At 36.7% G+C, this 15,606-nt stretch overlaps 1 non-coding gene across 1 annotated transcript; it reads left to right on the forward strand.

Annotated features, from left to right (window-relative positions):
* Positions 1-1,901: 1,901 nt before the first annotated feature.
* Positions 1,902-1,974, forward strand: TRNAF-GAA (transfer RNA phenylalanine (anticodon GAA)). Its single transcript has one exon. It is a non-coding gene; the product is annotated as a tRNA-Phe (tRNA).
* The last annotated feature ends 13,632 nt before the right edge of the window (positions 1,975-15,606 follow it).

A 15,606-nucleotide genomic window follows, 5' to 3' on the forward strand; every position in this document is an offset into this window, starting at 1 on the left:
TTATTGTGTGCTGGAAAGAATGCCTCTGCAAATATCAAAACACATCTGCATTTTGAGGGGTAACAGGACCCAATAATGCACTTGAAGAATGTTGCCACTAAACTGCTCATCATCTAGGAAACTATGATACTGAACTGTCCATCCGAAAAAGAAGTGTTGTTTGGTGATCCTGAACGAAATTTGAAACAGAAAATCTATGAAATCCTTGAAGGCTTCAACTCTTGAAAATAGAACGAAAAATTGTGCAATGCTGCAATTCGATTTATGTTTTGTGCTCACACTCTTTAAGATCTTCATCTACAACATTTTCCTTTAAATTTTCAAATCCCTATTTTCATTTTGCTCTGTCACTGAGGGAGTTTCTGGTATCAACATTGAGGGTGAACAGGGAGATTGAATGGCATCCAATGCATGGTCGCTGCCATCATTAGCCTTGACAAGAGATTGGGATTTACAAGTATAGTCACGGAATAGCTCGACAGTTCTGAGAGACAATGGTCAAACAACATTATGTTTGCACTGTTTGCTGCAATCTGAAATCTCTAGTTCTCATTGTCTCTCAACATTATGTTTGCAATATTTGCTGCAATCTGAAATCTCCAGTTTGTGGAGCCAACAACCAATGATTCGAACTGAAAGTCTCCTCTGTTTGGCACCTCAAAGCACCGTACTTGCTTACTGTTTCCCCGTTCCTTTCCCAGCTCCTGGCGCAAGGCAAGGACTCGCTGCCATGCAACCTCCCCTGTTTAAATTTAGCCTCTTTATTATGGTTTTACCAATTCAGTGCAAGAGTTTATATTGAACATTGTTCCTCAACTTTACAAGTATAATGAAGTTTTATTAATAATGTAAATAAGGATATAGGTGAGTTTGTCGGTATAAGAACAATTTTAATTACTAGGGAAGCTCATGTGTATACAAATGGAGAAAATATTACATAACAATAAAAGGAAAAAAGTTCTTTATAAATATATGAAAGAGTTTATGAAATTTTAATTTAGACTAGATGATATTACATTATTTTATTTACAAAATTGGAAAATAGATCTAAAATTTTTAATATAATAATAGCCGTTTTTAATAATATAATTTTTTTTTTTTTTGCTATATTGGAAATAGAAAAATTTTAAAAAAATTTATACATAAATAACAATATATTTATTTATTTTTACAAAATGTTCATTTTCTATTGATATATAAAACCAAAGTCATTTAATGGCCTGGATGTTATTGATTATTTGCATCCATAAATTGTGTGCATTTAATTTATTTCGTGGAAACCATATGTGTAAATATGAAATTATATAAATAATTAATTTCAATTATATTTTTATTTTAAAAATATCTTTAACTTTAACATAATTGATTTTAAATAACAACAAATATATATTGAAATTTATAAAAAAAAAATATTAAAATTTATAAATAAAATATATTGAAATGTATATGAAGAGAAATTATTATAGACAGGATTTTTTAATAATTATTTAAATAATATTACAAATAATTTATTCATATTAAAATTAAAATATAATTAATAATAATAATTTTTATTTCATAAATATTTTTCATAATTTTTAATAATTTTATTTTAATTTAAAAATAAGATATAAGATTCTATTTTTTTTCATAATTTTCTCATTAAATTATTTTATTTAAAATTTATATAAATTAAAAAAAAAAATCATATATTTCTGGGCCGCTCTGATTGCACAGTGAATGATGGAGTTATCAGACACATTTTAAAGGTCTCGTGTTCGATCCACGTTCACCGCATTTGTATCTGTCTTTAACAAGTGCATTCTTCTAATTTGTCTGTGTGAGCTGTGGTTGCGGAGTAAACAGCAGAGAAAAGTCGGTAGATCCAGGTACAGATAAACTTAAGTTTAAGTGTTTTATGTGCGGGGATAGCTCAGTTGGGAGAGCGTCAGACTGAAGATCTGAAGGTCGCGTGTTCGATCCACGCTCACCGCATTTGCCTGTCTTTTAAGGAATCTGTTCGTACGATTATAGACAATTAAGGAATTTGCTGGCACTGTTTTCCTCTTTACTTCTTGAAGGTCGCGTGTTCGATCCACGCTCACCGCATTTGCCTGTCTTTTAAGGAATCTGTTCGTACGATTATAGACAATTAAGGAATTTGCTGGCTCTGTTTTCCTCTTTACTTCTTGAAGGTCGCGTGTTCGATCCACGCTCACCGCATTTGCCTGTCTTTTAAGGAATCTGTTCGTACGATTATAGACAATTAAGGAATTTGCTGGCTCTGTTTTCCTCTTTATTTCTTGAAACATATGGTACACTAATTTTGACCTGCTTTTATTTTATGATGGCCAAATATTATTAATAAACTATAACCGACCTGCTTTTATTTTATGATGGCTATGATTACAATATTATTTATATAAATACTAATTTGATTAATTATGATTTACACTTAATTATTTGTAAATTTTAAATTTGATATTGTTAAAAAGCATTGTTCCTTAACATATTAATGCTTCTTACATTAAAAGTTGACATGATATCAATCCCTTACATAGAATGGTGATATGCCTTGATTAAGTGTTCAAATTGGACCGCGATTTTAATAATATAAAAATTGAGATATTAACAATTGCATATGAGAATGAGAGAGCTCTAGTAAGGAGAAGCAATATTCTAAGAAAATGTTGAGTCCAATAGTATAGAATGGACAAGATGAGGGTCACCTAGTTACATTTTTGGCATGTGGTGTTGTCAAAGGAATGAATTAATCTGACCCCAACTAAAACATTTCAACATATTCTATAATCGAAACACACAACTATTCTTATTTCATATTGACATTGTTGAGCTCTTAGGACTTGAATCCCAAACAAAGAATACCACCGCCACATATGTCTCTTGTAGAGTTCATACACAACTCACAAACTTGAAATATGAATCTCACATTATAAACATGCATAGGACTGTTGTGGTGAAGAGAGAGGGATTCAATACATTATCTTGCAGTGAACATTGAACTCATCATGAATCTACACATGTCTAATCCAAAAGATGTTGGCTATAATCTCTTTAATACTTGCAGTCAGAAAATAGTGTTCAAGCTATCAACCAAATTCTATACTTCCCAACATTAACACCTAAACCAATTTTAGCCAAGGGAAATACAATTTGCAAGATCTTGGTTGAAAAAGGTACTACAAAGGGAGGTATTTTGGGTTCTCATATATGCACCTAGGTAATGATGAAGGGATCAGTTCTGTTAATGAGCCTTTTCTTATCTTAGAGCAATCAAACATCTTTGGGAAAAAGGAGCCTTTGGCTAAGGTGGATATAATGGAAAATTAAGGGGTGATCTGAGTTAATCCTTTGAAATTTAAGCCCATAATAGACATCAAAACTCCATTTATGCCTTCAAAGGTGGAGGATCCAAACTAGATTAAAATATCTATGAAAGGTGGTGAAGAATTGGTTAACTCCAATGCTTTAGCTTTGATAATATCTTAATGTGGTTGAGCTAGCTAGGATTGCAATAGGAACAATTAAGAGGAGGTGGAAGCCAAATGTGTAAAATTGTGATAAGAAGGCATGAATTTAATTTTGGGTTAGAATATGGTTATAAAATGGATTCATCTATACCATATGATGAAATTGGTAGGTAAGTTCCATGGTAGACTTGTTTTTGGAAAATCGATTAGCATGTGGCTGAGAATATATGGAAAGAACAACTTGGTTATGGTTTTATCTTCCATTTACTGGCAAGGGTTGGATTACCTTTGTCTTTTAAGTGAAAAAAGACAAAGACAACATACTAATGAGGAAATGGTATTGCTACAACTCAAAAACTCGACTACTCTAAGCTAGCATACAACAAATTTGGTTGAAGTTTCATTCTCTTCCTTCATATTTCTAGACACAAAGGACCTTAGCCTTGATAGTAAACACATTAGGTAGGATGTTGAAGCTCCTTGGACAAGATTAATTTAGCTAATATTTGTGTGGAAATGAACTTGGGATATGGGCCACCTGAAGGAACTTATATGGGTTAGCAGATGAGCTACCTAAAGCAACTTATATATAGGTTGGGAGATAGGATACTTGAAGGAAATTATATATATAGGTAAGACGTTGAATATGAATGAGACAACAAGCTCATTGGACAAGATATTTTTAGCTAAGATTTGTGTCGAAATGAACTTGGGAGATGGGCCATCTGAAGGAATTTATATATAGGTTGGCATTGATTCTTCATTAGGAGATTGACTATGTTAATATGCCTTTTCAATGCTCCATTTGTCATATCTATGGTCACCTTAAACATACTTTCAGTAAGAAGGATTTTTCTAATAATGTGAAGAAGTAGAAGAGCACATGGAGAATGTGGCCCCGACTCACAATTAGCTTGAGGACGATCGTAACAGGAGCCACATGCCCTCCTAGGAACAAGGTGAATCTATCTATAAGGATATCTCTTCTATTATTGTGGAAAAATACCCAAATATTTAGCCAACAATCGCATCATTTGATTCTAGTGATAATTGCTTGGAAAAAATCCAAAAACTCTATCTGGTTTTTGAATAGATTTATCCACTTGTTTATGATTTATGTATGGTAAATGGGGTAAATTTTCAACCCTAATCATGAAGCATGCCATTAAAGGAATATATTTTTTTAGCAAACAACTTCCACAACTTTTAAAATAAAGATCTCATAATTAACTCATAACTACTTAAAAGAAAGATTTCATATTTAACTCACGACTAGTATTGTTTTTTCTGTGGAAAAAAATCTCAATTTTCATTCATAATGATGTAAATTACATTTTGTAGATGCATTTGAATGCGTTGTTGTAGGATTCTATAGCCCCCCTTTTTTGAGATTCATAATCTACCTATATCAGCATATGATTGTTTATATACATAGGAAACAAAATTTTCCTTTACTATCTTCAACCTTTACATAATTCAAAAATATGAAATATATCACTCCTTCCTTGGACAAATCAAAGTTGTTATGAGAATGAGTTTTGATACTTACCTATACATATAAAAAAAATTGCATCAAAAAATGATTTGTGACTGCAAAATGTGAGTTGGTGGACCCCATTTTGTGAAGGTTATGTGGTAGAACTCAAATTGGATTCCTTCTCGGTTTTCTTTTATAAGCCATTACCCATAATCCATTTGAAGAACCTCCTTAAAAAATGAGTCCACATGCATGTTTATGTTCCTGTATACATGGTAACATGAGCATACATCATAAGAAAGCTTGATTCACAAAATTTCTTCCACTAACACCATCAAATGTAAATTTAAGCATCTTTGTGTTCCATTGAACCAATTGATAACATTCATAGAATCCTCGAAAATTTGTATAGATATACATTCTTTTTCAAGGAAGAAAAGCATTAGAAGATTCAAAGCCATCAACTTTGCATAGTTGTTTGTGCCTGGTACTAGACCCATAGATAGTGTAAAAAAATGGTTCTATGAGAGATGGAGTACAACCCGCCCCCACAAGTACTACTAGGGTGTTAGCATGCCCCATCAAAGAAAGCCCAGCCAGGGCTAAGAGAAATCAATCGATTCATCCCTTGAAACCGGAAGGCCTTGAGTTTTTGTTGATTATGGTAAAAGGAAGAAAATAGCTATCACATTAGTTGCAATTTTGTCTGTATTTGTGGATTTTTCTTGAAAGATAGAATTGTTCCTTGCTATCCATAATCCCCAATAGATAAGGAGGGGAATTGAACCATAAGCTTTGATAGTCGTATCTTGAGCCCAAGCCTACTGAGCAACAATACAAGAATCCCCCTACCAATGTCTTCTCAAGCCCAACTGATTGCGCACATCATTCCATACCCCTTTCAAACAAGTAAAAATTACAAATAGGCACATCACAAATTCCTCACCTTTCTTGCACAGGGTACACTAGTTGGGTCCCTCTAGGTGCCTCTTCTTGATATTATCCCAACTAGGTACTTCTTCATTAGACACCACATGAGAAGAAAAAAATTTGTTGGACTCCTCAGTTTCCAAAGGTATTTCCACCACTAGACTTGTTCTCCCCTAACATGATCAAAGATGAGGTGGAGATATCCCAATTTTGGAGTATAATCCCCAAAAGGAGATAAATTCCATCGAAGATCATCCTTATTTTTTGTCCGCCTAATATGAGAGAACCATAGCTCAACAATATAGTCATTCCAACTATTGGCGATGCCATTCAAAATGTCTATCCACCCCACCGAGGCCCAACCTTGTTGCTAGATATTCGTAGAAAGTGGGTCAAAGACTTGATTGAGAGTAATGACCCCCCCAATGTTTAAAAAGGCATCTAGCTCCTATGTAAGACAATATTCTTGCCTAGCATCGAACCAAGGATCCTCTTCGATTTTAACATATGTGCCATCCCCCACTATCCAAGCTAATGCTCCTTCAATAAGCGAGAAGGGTTCGATTACCACTTTCCAATTTACAGAAATGCAAGCACGATACTTCTTTTTATTTCTAATCCAACCCACCAAAAAGTTAGGATGGATATAATTCTTGAGAACCGGATTTGTCCAGAGGTTGTTTATAAAACGAGATCTCTATTGAACCTTCCAATTATCCTCCTTTTGACAATCCATTTTGCTTTTTCCACTCTTTTTGTTACACTTTCACTTCATTCCATCTTGTTTATGAATTAAAGGTCGTCTAGGTCATGCAAATGTCAATAAAAAGGTAATCATCCATCAATAGCTCAAAGACTATGTTTTCTTGATGAAATTGGTTTAAACTAGGTTATAACTACTAAATTATACACTTTCTACAGCTATGTTGAATTTCCTCAGCCAAATCCTAAGTTCTACAAGCTCACACATGTTAGAGGATAATCAAGTCTTACACTGTGTTTTGTCACACCTCCTGTTCACTTCCTGTTCCACACCCTGAAGTGCCAAAACATTGACAACTGTGAAGTGCACTCATCATGAAACACATACTGAAACATCCTCGAAGAATGGAAGAAAATCTGCCCTGAGTCAATTCTGGAGAAGGTTGACTGAAACCCTAAATTTTAGGACCAACACTCTTTGCTCCACTGCTTTTCCGTGCTGATGGTAGGCTACAGTTCTTTGACCTAGCACTACCAGCACAGGTTTTGATATGAAAACTTGCATTGAACCTCTTCTGGAAGGTTTTCTCAAAATGGAGGAGAAGCTTCATATGCTGAAAACTTTAAGAAACAATGAGCTGGATGTTGTTGGGTAGAGATATGGTCAAGCTCTCTCATTTAGAGCTCTTGATCCTACCTTTAAGGGCCTTCCCCTTGAGATGTGGACCTTCCTCCCTCTTTTGTGGATCCCTAACTCCCTCTCCCTTCCTATAAATCAAATCCCCTCCATTCCCAAATGGTTGGTCATTGATTGCTTACATTCCTATGCTGAGATTATGCCTAAATGTTGCCCATCTAACTTGGAGAAGGAGTGCTTGAAGAGTCTTGGCTTGGACTTGGACATCCACCAAAAGGAGGTATCCAACATCAAGGAAATGGTTGTATGCTTCCCTTTTTTATTCATTAATATATACATTTGATGTTCACTTTCCATAAATGTCTAAATATTTATGCATTTAGCTTGATACTCCTTGATCTATCAAGTAGTTTATGTTTGATATATACTATGTATGCTCTTGTATCTTGTATTGTCTTTTGATCTCTTTCGCAGGTGCTCGGATGTAAGGAATAAGTAAGGAGCGAGCTTGAAAGCTAAGGGATTGAAGCCATCACCAAACGATTGAGCAATTAACATCAGAGTGAGGTAGGTTTCTCTCTCCCTCTACATTTTAAACATAAGCTAGGAAAGTCTGCATTAGTTTGCTCAGTTTTTTGCTAGACGCACTCATTGGGCTAGAGAGATCGCCTCTATCCACAGAAGGGATTTATGTTCACAACAAAATGGTGACTCCACTGGGGAAGCTATAGCCTTCTTAATCTCTTTTCTTGATTTGGTCTTGTGATCACTTTGACCGACCATTGAATTATCAATTAGTCTAGGTCTGTATAGGTCTGCACATTGAATGATCATTTCTTTAGAGTGTTAGGTTTGGATTCTTTTTTGCAATTATTTTTAATTTTTCCCAATTTTCTCTCCCAACACGTTTTGACCTGAACAATCACACTTCCAACGCATTTTTACTTGAAACAGTCATGATGAAGCCATTTTCATCACATTTTTGGTTATGACAGCCGTGCTGATCTCAAAAATTTGAGAAAAAATAGGGTTTCTACCCTAGGATCTAGTGTGTCCTGGCCTCTGAAAGTCTTTTCCTGTCCTCTGAGTCTGGATTTTCTAGTGTTTTTGTCTGATTTTCTTGTTTAATTAGCAAAATAGTCTCTTTGACCTTGAAGTGCTTGAAGTGAGAATTTGATTGAGTTCTAGGGTTTCTAGGTCAATTAGTCACCACTTACTACTTGTTGTGTCACTGAGATATTGGTTTGTTGATTGATTGAGTCTTGTTTTATGTGGAAATCATTGAAAACATCAGCTTGCATTTGTTTTAGCTTGTCTTTCACAAAGTTGTTTTTCAAGTTGCATTAGGTCATTTGCATTTGGAAATCATCTTTGTTTTTCATCAAGCATAGATTACATTGTTTGATTTTCAAGCTGAATGGAGTGCATCATTTATTTGTGCAAAAGGAAAAAAGTGAAAGATATTTTCTTTAAGTGCTTTTGAATTGTATTTGGTGTTGCTTTGGTTGATGAATTAGTTGCATTAGAGCATTTGAATCAATTTTTCACTTTGCTTTAGTTGCATTAGAGCATTCAAAAATAAAAGAAAAAACATCATTTGTATAAGTGCATCTTAGTAAAAGTGAAGATCATTTTTCTTTCGAAAAGTTGCATTTAAGATAGTGAAAAGTGAAGATCATTTTTATTTTTGAGTAATACATTTTGGAAAGTGAAAGTGAAAGTTACTAGAATGCATGTTGTTTGATGCATTATTGATTGAAATTTCTTCTCTTGATTAGTCTAGCTTTCATTGAAGTGGTAAATTACCTTTTTCTCATATAGTTGCATCTTAGGGATTCAGGTGACATCATTTTGAGCTCAAAATTGAAACATAATTCAAGATAAATGTTAAAATTTACTCAATCAACCTAAGGAGAATTTGGAACTTAACACAAAAATTTAGAGGTTTAGGCTAGATATGTGTCCTGGTGTCTATAAACCTAGAAAATGTCGTTATTTATGAGAATTGTATCTCGGCGATGAAATCTCGTTCCACGTACGGAATTATATAGGATTTTTCTCTAGTGCTTTCGAGTATATCGGAGGTGCTCCACGTATGGAAAGTATATGGGAATGCTCTCATCGAACGATTATGCATTAGACAACTCTAAAACGGACTTGTGCTCCCCGTACCATCACATATATATTGGGAAACCCCACTAGGTTTCTATCCTTTATCCACAAGTAACTGAGTTAGCTGCCTTCTAGACGTGATACAACAAACACAACATTCAGGGAGATTGGTCACCGTAAGTTAAGTCCTTGGTTCTGCCAAGGTGTATATTGCGGTTCACAGATACTTGGTAAACCCTCTAGCCTATCTTACCCCTCTTTTATTTTTTTTGTTAATTTCTAAAATTAATTACTTGACCGTGGAACAACATCCTTCCTATGGAAATACTCCTTAGTAGATCTTAGGTTTTCGTAATGATGGAAACATTTCCCAAGTCTACTAGTCAAGGAAACCCCTCTAATGGGAATCCTAGTCCTTTTCCTTATTTTGAAAATATTGGTGCCCCCATATGGCAACATTGTCCCTTCCTGGATTGACCATTGGTCTGCCAGTTTGGTTATTTTTGACCTCGGTGATTTTGAGTGTCCAAACTTCTTTTCAACTGAGTTCTCCTCCAATTGAACAACATGAACCTCGTGTTGATCCTAAAGTTGAACCCTCACCTTCTTCACCTATTTCTTCACCCCGTTCTTCCTCTTCGCCTGGTGAAAGTATGGATTCTAGTAACCAGGATGCTAAGAAGAAGAATAAGAGGATGACGAAGAAGAAGCAAAATAAGCAAGGGGGAAACCAAGCAGTCATTTCTACGGATGCAATTGATGTAGAAAATATTCCAACCATCCCTAGAAAGTCAAATTGCCTTGCATTTTATGTAAGGCTGACCACCTTCTTCGGAATTGTCCTAGTATTCCCAAGATCTTAGAAGTGTGGTCCATAGGTTCACATCGACCTTTGTCATCAACCTCTGGAGATCATGCTGGTGATAAACCTTCAACTAGTGATCGTAAAACCCATGGGAAAAAGGGAAAAGTCAAATTTCCCTATAAGTTGTGTGAGGGTAATCATCCCATTCACCTTTGTCCTTTTATGGATGAAGCTTCCAAAGAGTTGGAAAACCTTACAACTTCCCAGTCTTTTCTTCTGGCTGGTTATCGAAAGATTTCCTCTAATCCTTCACTAGTTGATCCAGTGATTGATCAAAGTCATCTTTTGTCAACCTTGCTCTCTCTGAAAGTGAGTCTCGTGAGTTCGTTCTCGACCAACCATTGGTTGAGAAAACGATATACCTGGCTCCACTTTCAGTTAATTGTACCTTTTCGGTAGAGAGTGAACCTCCTACCACTCAAGTTCTTATGGTTTCTTTAGTTTCGAATGAACTAGAGGGAAATCCTACTGTTCCCTAGGTGCATGAGAGTATTTCTCTTGTTCCCATAGAGCAAGAGGGAAGATCTCATGTTCCTACGACACCCCGTCCGAGTATTTTAGTCACTTATTTTGATTGGAGTTGACTGGTAGGATATTGTCTTCTGTCTTATGTGCCTTTCCATATCACGATACAAGCTTATAATATGGTTGTACCTATCATAGTCATAGATGAGGGTGCATTTTTTAGCATTTTGTCCTCAACTACTTGGCAAGCTTTAGGCTCTCCTCATATTGTCCCCATCACCCAGAATCTGCTAGGTTTTAACAGAGGAACCAATCAACCGTTAGGGACCCTTTCTAAGTTACCTACTACTTTGGTAGGTAATACTGTCTATATAGACATGATGGTTGTCCAAGGCTTGCTGGATTTTAATTTACTCCTTGGTTGTGGCTATGTTTATGTCATGGGAGCTCTTGTTTCTTCCCTCTTTGGAATGATGTGTTTCCTGCATGAAGGAAGAATTATGATCATCGATCAAATTTCGTTCATTGGTCCTGAATCAACCATGATTGTTGGGTCTAAAATGCGGATGCAAATTAGAGTTTCATTTACTATCAATCCGGGTAAGTAAACTTCAAGGATCATCCAATATATATGGACTTAAGACAAACTAAACTAAGCTAGGTGAAGAAATATTAAAGCTCCCTTACAGGAGACTGTTCACTAATATCTCAAGCATATAAATCAGAAACTTAAACTAATGAAATCAAACATTAAATAAAAAATCAGATTCATTGAAGGAAACATTAATACTTTCTTACAAAAGGTCATTCATTAATATTTCAAACATATGAACCTAATAATTTAATCTAATGAAATTCACAAACATAAAATAAAAGCTTACCAAAACAAAAGTGTACTTGCTAGGCAATGGGGATCCTTCCAAGGATTCACAAGCACACCAAAAGAGAAGTCAAATGTAGAGGATCAAAGAAGCTCCATTTTATTCATCATAATCTTCAAAGTACAATGGCTAAAATCTCATATGATCCTAACCAAAACTATTCTAAATTCTATCTAGATTAACATTACTAGGTTACAATGAAGGACTAGGTTCTAAGATTCTAAAAATATTAAGATTACAAATGAAGATTAAGATTACAAATGAAGGATATAACACTCCTATTTATACAAAAGCTATGATAACAGACTTATAAATGTAGATCCACTATTTCCTCCTTTGATCCACATATTTCTCAACCAATGGTGACACATAACCCTATCCTCCATGATTTCCTCCATGAGCTCCATGATCTTCTCCATGAGGTCCATGATCTCCTCAAATTCGAATTTGAACATAGAGTGCCACATAAAGATGCCTTGTGATCTGAAAATCACCCGCTGAGTGATCTCAGTTAAGAATTATTAATTGAAGGTATTACAGACTCATTTGCTGGTGTGTGTCTATGTTATTTAGGCAACGGATCGATCAGATTGCAAATACACAGACACTTGAAATGGAAAACGGCAAAGAAATACAGTAAGCAAATATAAGAACACAAGTATTTAATAAGAAGTTCACCCTATCCTCCAGGGCTACATCTCCGGTCCAGCTCTCAGTGGTGGCCTTCTTTTATTGTGTCTTAAAGTAGGGAATTACAATGAAGGAGCTCAATATGAGTCTCCTGAAACAAAATTTGCTTGGCGGGGTGGTTCTTGGATTCCCCAAGCCACTAGAGTGCACAGACTCTTTCCCTTACCAGCTCTTCGACCTCTTTGGTCTTTAATGGAAGGAGCCCAATGTGGTGCTCAATCCGGACAGATCCTCTCAGGGATGGCTTGAATCTCTCAAGCTCTCTGGTGCTCGACGTTGCCTTTGGTCAGCTCGGCCCTCTGTCTCCTTTCTGCTTTTTTGCTTCATTGTATTTCCTTTGCTTTCTCTATCTTCTTCCTTTTCTTCTCTTCTTTTCTTCTATCTTCCAGTGTCTTCTGCTTTGTCTGTTCATGGCTTTAAAGCCATTCGAGCCCATGGCTGTTTGATTCCCCTTCCACTTCCGTCAGATCACCTGCTGCAACTTCGCTTGGAGTTCCCTGTTTCGGCATCATCATCAAGCTCACAGGGAGTGGCCACTTGTCCTCCTACGAACTACACCAGCTTTTCCCTCGTCGGTTCAATTACGTCGTGGAATGAGTCATCTGCCACCTCGGTGGTCAAATCGAACCTCAAATTCTTATAGATCGCAGCTTATTCCCCTGTCAATTCCAGTTTCCCCCTCGGGCGCGATCTCAACTGTTAGATTTGGGGCCTCCAGATCTGATGCCATTCACACATTTCATGTGGTTGACTTGCTTGATTGTTAGCGCGTGATAAGCGGTGGTTTTCTCTCTCCTCCGCTTGCCACGCATCGAACGTTGAGTGGAATCGCTCCATTTTCACAAAAACTGCTTACCATCCAAGGGTTCCCCCTATAAATATCGTCGGTTTTTGGAGCATGGGTCCCACCTTAGCCTTTAGCATTTTCCCCATGGTTTTCCTGGCTCCCATGTGATCGAGTGCTTGGGGCCTCTTCTCCTCGAGGGGTTTTTCCCAACGCATCAAAAACTGCCTCCTTTTCCCGATCCGAGCTTCCCAGGGCTAGTTTCACCTCCTGTGCAGTCTCCATGGGCCTCGGTCAGCACGCTTTGACTGAGGTCCTCGTCGTTCCACACTAGTTGCTAACTTCCACTATTTAGAGGTGTTTCTGATCGCTGCTCTTAATTCTTTGAAGCCTGTCCTGACTTGATACAGTCATGGCTCTCTGATAACCCTTCTTGGATCCAATTTGGATCACGACCTTCCCACTGAAGACCTTTTGGACCTCCAAAAGTTGGTTTTCAAGTATCGACTAAGTGAGGGTACTGTTTTCTCACTTGTCCAATCTCAATCCACTTTGCACTGCTCAACTTTGAACCTTTGAGCCCTACTCTAAGGTACTCAACATCTCCTTTGCGCGTTGTCCTCACCTTCCTGTCCAGCACTGTGTCTTCCTGCAATTCATTAAGATATTCAGGTAGTAGGTTATCAATAGAAGGCAATTGACTCTGCTATTCAGGATCCTCAATCATTGAAGGTTCAAACAATCTCAAGAAATTTGCATTTACGACTGAGTAGATGTGCATGTAAGCTGGTAGATCAAGGCGAAAAGCATTCTCACCAATCTTCTCAAGTATTTTGAAGGGTCCATACCTGATAGGCTTTAGCTTTTTACCTTCACCTTGCATCCTATCCTTGCTGATATATAGCCAGACCTGGTCACCAACTTGGAAACTATGCTCCATCCGATGCTTTTCATGCCTAGCCTTGTATTTGGCTTGGCTCTTTTCCAGTTGTTCTTGTACTGCCTGGTGGATCTCCTAGATTTGTTCAATGAACCTAGTTGCCTTGTCCACATCATTGTGTCCATCAACTATGGTATCTTTACCAAAGACAAAATCCAAAGGAGACCTTGGTGTGAAACCAAAACAAGTCTCAAAAGGAGATCTCTGTGTAGAAGAATGCTTTGCTCTATTGTAAGCATGCTGCACATAACACAAATGTTCATCCCAAAGCTTAGGATGTTTGCTGCAATATCCTCTGAGTAACTGGATCACTGTCCTGTTAACTACTTCTGTCTGGCCATCAATTTGTGGATGAAAAGATGTGATTTTCTTTAGTTTGGTGTCCATCAGTTCCCACAGACTTGACCAAAACTTTCCCACAAATCGGGTGTCTCGATCAGATACAATGGAAGTGGGTAATCCAAAATGAACCCATACATGTTCAAAGAACAATTTTGTAGTATGTTCAGCTGTAATATGTTTATTACAAAGTAAAAAATACACATTTTGTTGAACCTATCCACAACAACATATAGATAATCATGACCTTTCCTAGATTTAGGCAGTCCTCCAACAAAATCCATGGAAATAATTTCCCAAGGGTGAGAAAGAACTGGTAGTGGAGTGTAAAAGCCTAGTTTTCTGTTGCTAGGCTTGCTTTTAGCACACATAGCACACCCTCTTACATATCTAGAAACTGTCTCATTCATTTTTGGCCAATAAAAAAATCTTTGCCGCTGTGCAACGGTTTTACTTACCCCAAAGTGACCTGATATCAAAGAAGTGTGTGCTTCTCTAATTATATTTACTCTCTCAATTTGTGGAATGCAGAGTCTCCCACAATGGTATAAGAATCAGTCCTTTACATGATAATCCAATTCTTCTACTCTTTTGCCTTGACTCAAAGTTGCATATACATCTCTAAAGTCTATATCTTGAGCATATTGTTTAGTGTAGCTTTCATGTAGCACAAAATTATGCTTAAGTATAGTAGATGCATTTATAATGGGTCTAGATAACATGTCTACAACTTTGTTACGTATGCCCTTTTTATATCTGATGACTAAATGAAACTATTATAGAAAACCCATCCATCTGTTGTGTCTTGATTGCGGCAACTTAGTTTGGGAGTGTAGATATTGAAGTGGTTGATGATCAACATGTATTACTGTCTCTTTGCCCATTAAGTAATGTTTCCACTTTTTCACACTCTAAACTAATGCATACAATTCTTTATCATATGTAGGATAGTTAACTACTGCAGGATTAAAATTCTCAGAATGATAACATATGGGTTTACCATGCTGTGTCAACGCTGCTCCCATGGCATGGTCACTGGCATTTGTTTGGATCTCAAATGGTCTTTGCAGATCAGGCAGTGCTAGTACAGGTGTTGTACTAATCTTTTCTTTCAAGGTGTCAAAGGCTTTCTGATGTTTGCCTCCCCACTGAAACACCTTGTTCAATCCCGTTAAAGCATGTAAGGGAGCTGCAATCGAGGAAAAGTTAGAAATGAACTTCCTCCAATATTGTGCTGCTCCTAAGAAGCTTCTCACTTCTGTAGCAGACTTGGGTTTAGACCAGTTTATAATGACTGCCACTTTAGAGGGATCT

Source organism: Pinus tabuliformis, chromosome 9, assembly GCF_031772625.1.
Source record: "Pinus tabuliformis cultivar Carrire ecotype Pingquan chromosome 9, CPIR1, whole genome shotgun sequence".
Classification (NCBI taxonomy): Eukaryota; Viridiplantae; Streptophyta; class Pinopsida; order Pinales; family Pinaceae; genus Pinus; species Pinus tabuliformis.